This window comes from Psittacula echo (genome assembly GCF_963264785.1).
Source record: "Psittacula echo genome assembly, chromosome: 13".
Classification (NCBI taxonomy): domain Eukaryota; kingdom Metazoa; phylum Chordata; class Aves; order Psittaciformes; family Psittacidae; genus Psittacula; species Psittacula echo.
Window position 1 is genome coordinate 1,102,529 of NC_137749.1, and position 6,495 is coordinate 1,109,023.

Here is a 6,495-nt window from a genome sequence, read left to right on the forward strand (position 1 = left end):
CAAGGCCTGTAATGAATTATTGATCCACACACAATCTAGAAGATATTGACTACAACACAATCCCCTCCATCTTCCTGGATGCTTGAGAAAGCACAAAAAAGAGGAAAATGCCCATTAATTGAAAGGCAACAGCTCAGACACTTCCAATGTTCATGTCTCCATTGAGGGGGGTGGGATTAAAAAGGGAAATAGCAGAAGGGTGAGGAAGCAGCACTGAGAAAGCAGGGAGGGATCGAGAACCAGCAGAGCCTGGCTGCGAGCACACCCCTGTGCTAGCAAGGGCATGGAGCGAGGCAAGGGCAGGCGATGGCGGCTGCTCACACCACGCTCACACCTTGAGCATAGAAGTGCACTTTAACCACAAGTCAACATTTTGTGGTAAGCTTTAAGCACAGAAGCCACAGAACCACTCAACACATGGAAATGAAGCTAAGAGTAACACAGAAACACTCGACACAGTGCAGACCTTGTGCACTGTGGAGATCACCTCCATTTTAAGGCATATTTTGGAGGTCACAAAAATCAGCAGGAATGAAGGGTCACAGGTATGCTCCCAGCAGTTCATCCAACCCTGGCCATCAGCACTCGCCTGCCTGGGAGCATCCCATCCAGGCCCGGATGCTTCCCTCCGATCACACCCACACCACTATTACAGCAACCCCAGAGCCTGATCCAGATTTCTCAGGGTATATCCAAAGGAAGGGATTTTAACAGCATTTTAGTAATCTGAGAATGATCTCACACTGAACTTAGAAACATCACCTTCCCAAGGTCACTACAGAGAAGGTTCCTTTGAAATCTGACCCAAAGCAAAACCAGAGTACAGAGTGGCCCCAGCTCCCCACCTCCATCCTTCTCCATTCCTGCTCCCAGAAAGCCATGCAGCAAAGTGTGACTGACCGATCCTGGGTTTAGCTTCACTGTTAACAGCACTAGATGCCTCTGGAAGGCACAAGACACATTCACCAACTTCAAGAGGCATGGTTAAGTCCTGCAGCTCCCAGGAAATCTGCTGAGCCAACTCCCTCACTGGCCTTTCTGCTGCAGATCTGCACGTTCAAGCAGTGGCACGATGCTCTCCTAGGAACAAGTAACAGACTCCGGACCCGCAATTTCTGCAGGAGGAATCCCATCTGAATCAAATCCTTCTCAGAACAGCCTTGCCAATCCAGGGAGCCGGATGTGAGGTCAAATGTGTCTTCAGCTTCCTCAAGTTCATGGCAAGCTTGACCAGTGCAATCAACAGTTCACACATCCCAGAACCTTCCATGAGATAGCAGCCAGTGGAGGATGCTTCAGAAGTGACAAAGGCACAACGTACCTTTGCTTTTCAGTTTCCAGTAAGCTGTAGATTAGAGACTTGATAAGCCAACAGAAGACCAGGTGAACGCAAGACAGATACGCAGGATGAAGAGATCTACCTGACCCAAACTGTTCAGACAGCACACAGCCTGTTTGTTTTGCAGCAAAATGACAAACTCTCCAGACTGTGATGCCTAATAAAAGCCAGTCCAACTTCTTCTAAACACTGCTTTGCACATTGGTTTAAAGCCAATATTGGCTAAACAGTTATAAACAACCTCTGTTAATGATATAGTTTAAAATACACACTCATGTCTGAACAAGCTTTTCACTCCAGGCCCCTCTCCAGATGTAATGGAGGGCAGAGCCCTTGAATCTGGCCAACACCACATTCTGTAGTTGCTCTTTGAAGACAGGTTCTGGTGCTGTCTCTCTCTGATCGTTAGCAGTTACTACCCCTGGTCTCAAACTAGTCAGACAGCTCCCCAACCGGAGCCCATCAAGCACTGGCAGTGGCATCCACTCAAAGCAATGCCAGGGACTCAGCAGGAAGCTCCCGGGCAGCCAAGTGTCCAAACAGCATCCACAGCCTTCCAACATGTGCCATCACCACTTCTAAAGCTCTCCAGACACTAACCTGCCTTCTGCTTCATTGCTCCCTTCTCACACTGCTGAAGATGTTCTCAAACTCTGGGTTGAGGTGCTCCTCCCACATTCACAGCCTTTTCCACACTCCCATCAGCAAGGGAGTCCTGGCAGAACCAGTGTAATTAGCAGGATGCTGAGATGTAGATCTCCAGAGCAGAGCTGCTTCGCAGTGTTGAAGGAGCCAACATAAGCAGAAAATGGAGCAGGTCACCATCTATAAAGGTTTGAAAGCAGTAAGAAAAATCCAGGCTACAGCAGCCCTGAGCAGGAGCAGGATGGGAAGGAGACATCACCCTGCCCTGAAAGCTTGTGGGAAGGCTCCAACTGTCCCAAGGTACAATGAGGCTTCTAACTCACCAGGAGGAACATCACTGAGCTCAGCTTCCCAGGGTCATTAGGAAGGACGTAACCCATGTACTAGCACAATCATTGAAAACTACACTAACCTGCTCCTACAGAGCCAAGCTCGTGCAAAACCTATCTCAGTCAATCATACATCTGCAGTACAGAAAAGCTGGATTCAAAATTGACTGCTTTCAACAATGTGCGCAACTGATACCAAGCAAACAGGTCGCTGTGTGATCATTACAAGTATCACATACACTAACGTATGATAAGATCTCTAAAGATACTGTACATGCTGGTTAGGAATCAGTAGCAATACACATTCATAGTATTCTAGACCAACTATGAGACAAAAGGCTTCATGTTGTTTATAAAGGGTGTCAGCACCAGGGCTTAAGTTCCACCTCTGCTTCAATACACTCTCATTTCATTCCTGCATGCACACAAACAATGAATTCCATCATTACAGCTGCTAGTCTCCCCCAGCCTTCAAGGCTTCACCCTCTCCATCACGGCATCACCTCCTTAGGTTTCATCTTCAGGCATAAGCACCAACACGACAGTGGCACTGTTTAAGCAAGTATTCCATGTAAAGAACTCGAATCAAACCGTGATCTGCAGACACATTTCTTGCACGTGGTTACAACCCAGCACACAAGAAAGCTGCTCCCTGCTCTAACCCAAGCCTCTGCACTCCAAGCGCAGAGCAAAGGCTCTGATGGAATCTGCAAGCACTGCAGAAGCAAAAGGAAGCACAATTCCAATATGTTTAACAACTGAATTAGCATAATGCTCACCATGCAGAAACCCGCTTCCCTGACCTTGAAACACTGCTCTGTAGCCATCGATGAGCCCTTCCTATGAGCGCTGTGATTCAGCTATGGTAAGGAAGCAGTGAGACAACATCCATTGCTCTGACAAGTTGAGTAAGAATGGGTCAGAGATGTGGAACCCTCTCCTGCAGCCTCATACCACCACGCAGCAACAGTGAGCATCTCTGTCCTAAGAAGGACTGAATTTAGGAGAGTACGTAAAGCTGTGAAGTTGTGCTGGAACTCTACATAACCAAATCAGTTCATTTAATCTCTCATTCACAAGCAGTAACCATAGAGAGCTGCAGTGATTTTTTAACACTCAGATTGTGAAGAACAAACTGAACATTATGATGACCACTGAGAATTTCAATACATTAATTTAAACAAGTTTTAGAAATGGTTAATGTCATTTGCATAAATCAAGACATCTGTTTCCTTGGACATAACTGTTATTGTAGGCTCAAACATGCAGAAGAAAAGCCCTGTATCATTTGTACGTGTGGACTACAACAGCAGGATGTTATTTAGGTAAGTCTGCAACAATCATGTTGCTTAAAATATTCTAAGGGCAGATTACACTAATATCTGACATTTAACAATGCCAAAAGAGTGAGAGCACTATTTGACCACAAATAATAGAAATGGCGTTTCTTGTAAAGGTCTCTAATGCAGCAGCTGAGCTGCGCAACCCCAGCATGAACACTCCTTTTAGAAAGGCATCTGTGCCCATTTTGTTCAATGGAGAATTCTGAGTGTTCTCACAAAAGATCAAGCACAATTCTGGTGGCCAAAAATTCCAGCCCTGTTTAAAGCACATCATGGCTTTGCTGGGCAGAATGCCTTCATTACGGATGAGACAGCTTTGTCCATCCAAAGCCTTGTATGGTTGAACATGCTTGCAGCAGATAAACATCCCTCTTCAAGTTTGGCACAACTCGCTCCCTACCAGGAGTTCCTGATACTATGGCTGAGCTGAAAAAGCAGCCAGACTTATTGCAGGCTGCAGTTTGACCTCATTAAAACACGGAACAAAGACAAACTTACAGCCCATTCCTCTTTATGTCTTTCAAATTCTTATCAACACGGTGAAATAAAGATCATCCTGGTTTTACAATAGGAGGAATAACAAGTCTTAGAACTTCACATCTATAGATATGAGCTGTTGAAAGGCATGGGAAGCATGTTTACCAATACCAGAAAAAACAGTCACTATGAAAACAAACAGAAGGGGTTGATGTGTGTGGCAACAACATTGTCTGCATCAGCAAAAGCACACGCAAATACTCATATTTTCATGCACTGCACTAAAATACTGGCAGCTTTTTACCCTTAGGAACTATGAGGGGTAAAACAGTTTTTAATGACTAGATTTAAAGAAAAACAAACAAAATAAGGCATCAGCATCTTCTTGTCTCCATCATGTCATGCCTACCTATTTTCAAAAACTAAATGCAGCTGATCTTCTGTTTCTTCTATTTTTGCCATCATCTCCTTTGCACCCAAATGCTGCTTGTGCAGCAAAGCCAAAGCTGCGGATGGATCCCTGGGCTGGCCCAGCCCGAGGAGCTCCCACGCTTCCCAGAGAGGCCAGAGCTCAGCAGCCTCTGCTGCCGCACGGGAACTGGGTCAGGCCTGTGCTGCAGTTGACAGCTCCCTTCCCAGCCCCCTGCCAAATCAAAGGGGTATTCTGAGCTTGGAAAAAGCCCGAGATCAACTCCCACCCCCCCGAAAGCTTACACTAAATCTGTAAAATCAGACAAATCAAAATCACACCAAAGCTGGAGCCGTTCACATGCCGTGTACTTACACTCTCGGAAGTGCCAGAACGCACATGCCTCCTTTTTCCTTCTAAGTGAAAGCCATGCAGATAACCAAACCTTCAGCAATTGAATTGTTATCTTTTCGTACTTGTTACAGCAAGCCAATGACCATCCTGACTCATAATCACTGCAACAGTACAAAGCTTTCAGTTCTCACAGTGCTGCAAGACCAACGCTTATCTTTATCTTCTTTCAGGCATGCAGCAGCTTTATTACTGCCCAAAACTCAAAGTTTGGGCACTTAATACTGATAAGAACTTCTAATGAACAGCTCTGTAAGTGGCTTTAAAGCAGCTCAGATTCCCTTCCTCTTCCCCCCCCCCCCCCCCATTTCCAACATTTAAGTGCATGTTCATAGGACATGACTCAAAACAAAACCAAGCAATGTTTTGGATAATAATCCTCTCTAGTCCCAGATTGCTCACGTTGCATCACCGCAATCACACAGCCTAAGAACAAATTCATTTCCTCTCCAAGCATGTTTAATAGCGATGAGTATTTAAAAAAACTCAGCTCTCATTGTTTCAATGTAATTTTAAGGTATTCAGGAACTGAGAAAATATGTATTAACAGTCTCCTAATTATACAGATGCACTGAAAAATAACCCCAACCAGCTTGGGAAGCTGTTTGAAGGTTTTCTTGTCTGCAGAAGTTTCAGCATTAGGTATTTCCAGAACCAACCAGTGGGAGGCAGGAAAATAAGCCACCTTGATTTGAGAAAAGAATCTGAAGATGAGGCTGTTTACAGAAGCATAATCTAGGCTTTTAAAAGTAGTATTGAAGCCTAGGCCTGAGGAGAACCATCATCCAGATCTACATATCCTTTTCTCATCAGACATTCAGCTCATATCAACATGAACTGATACCCAGTCATGAGAAAAAGAGGGAGACGTTACTCATTTTTTTAAACCAGTACCTGCAAAAGGATAGAAAAGATTTACTGTGTTTTGCCAAAACTCAATATCCAGGTTTTCTTAGTCCCTGTACTGGGAAAGCCTGCATGTTCAACTGCATGGGGCAGGTGCATCTAGAGCTTACCAAGCATGAGGTCTTCCAGTTACACTATCAAATCTACCAGCTCTGTGGCTGTTCAGAAGGCTGTTATTAGGATTCAGGACTAGTTTGCTGTGGAGGTAATTCCACAGCTCTCCTGTCGCTGTTACTCCAGTCTCTTTGGCTGCACGCTCAAGAGAACCCCGCACTGGCTTACACTGCAGAGGCTACTACTGCAACCAGTGCAGGAGCAGTTAAATAGACTTCTGAGGCAAAAGCAAAAGGTTTGTGGCTTTTTTCCATTGGATGTCTTTGGGCAATTCCTACATACACAACAAAAAACACAGCCAAACCATTGCAACATTCTCAGGTTCTACTCACCCTCATGCATCAAACACAAACAAGTGATACAGATTGTGCTCACAGCATCACTGCGAGCTTCATGCCTGGGCTTGCAGGATTAAGTAGTTTACTTCAGTCTGGCTTTTACAAACAGCCCACTGAATGCAGAACAATCTCCTATTCTATGAACATCTCTTTGAAGTATCCAACAGACATGATACTTTCCTCC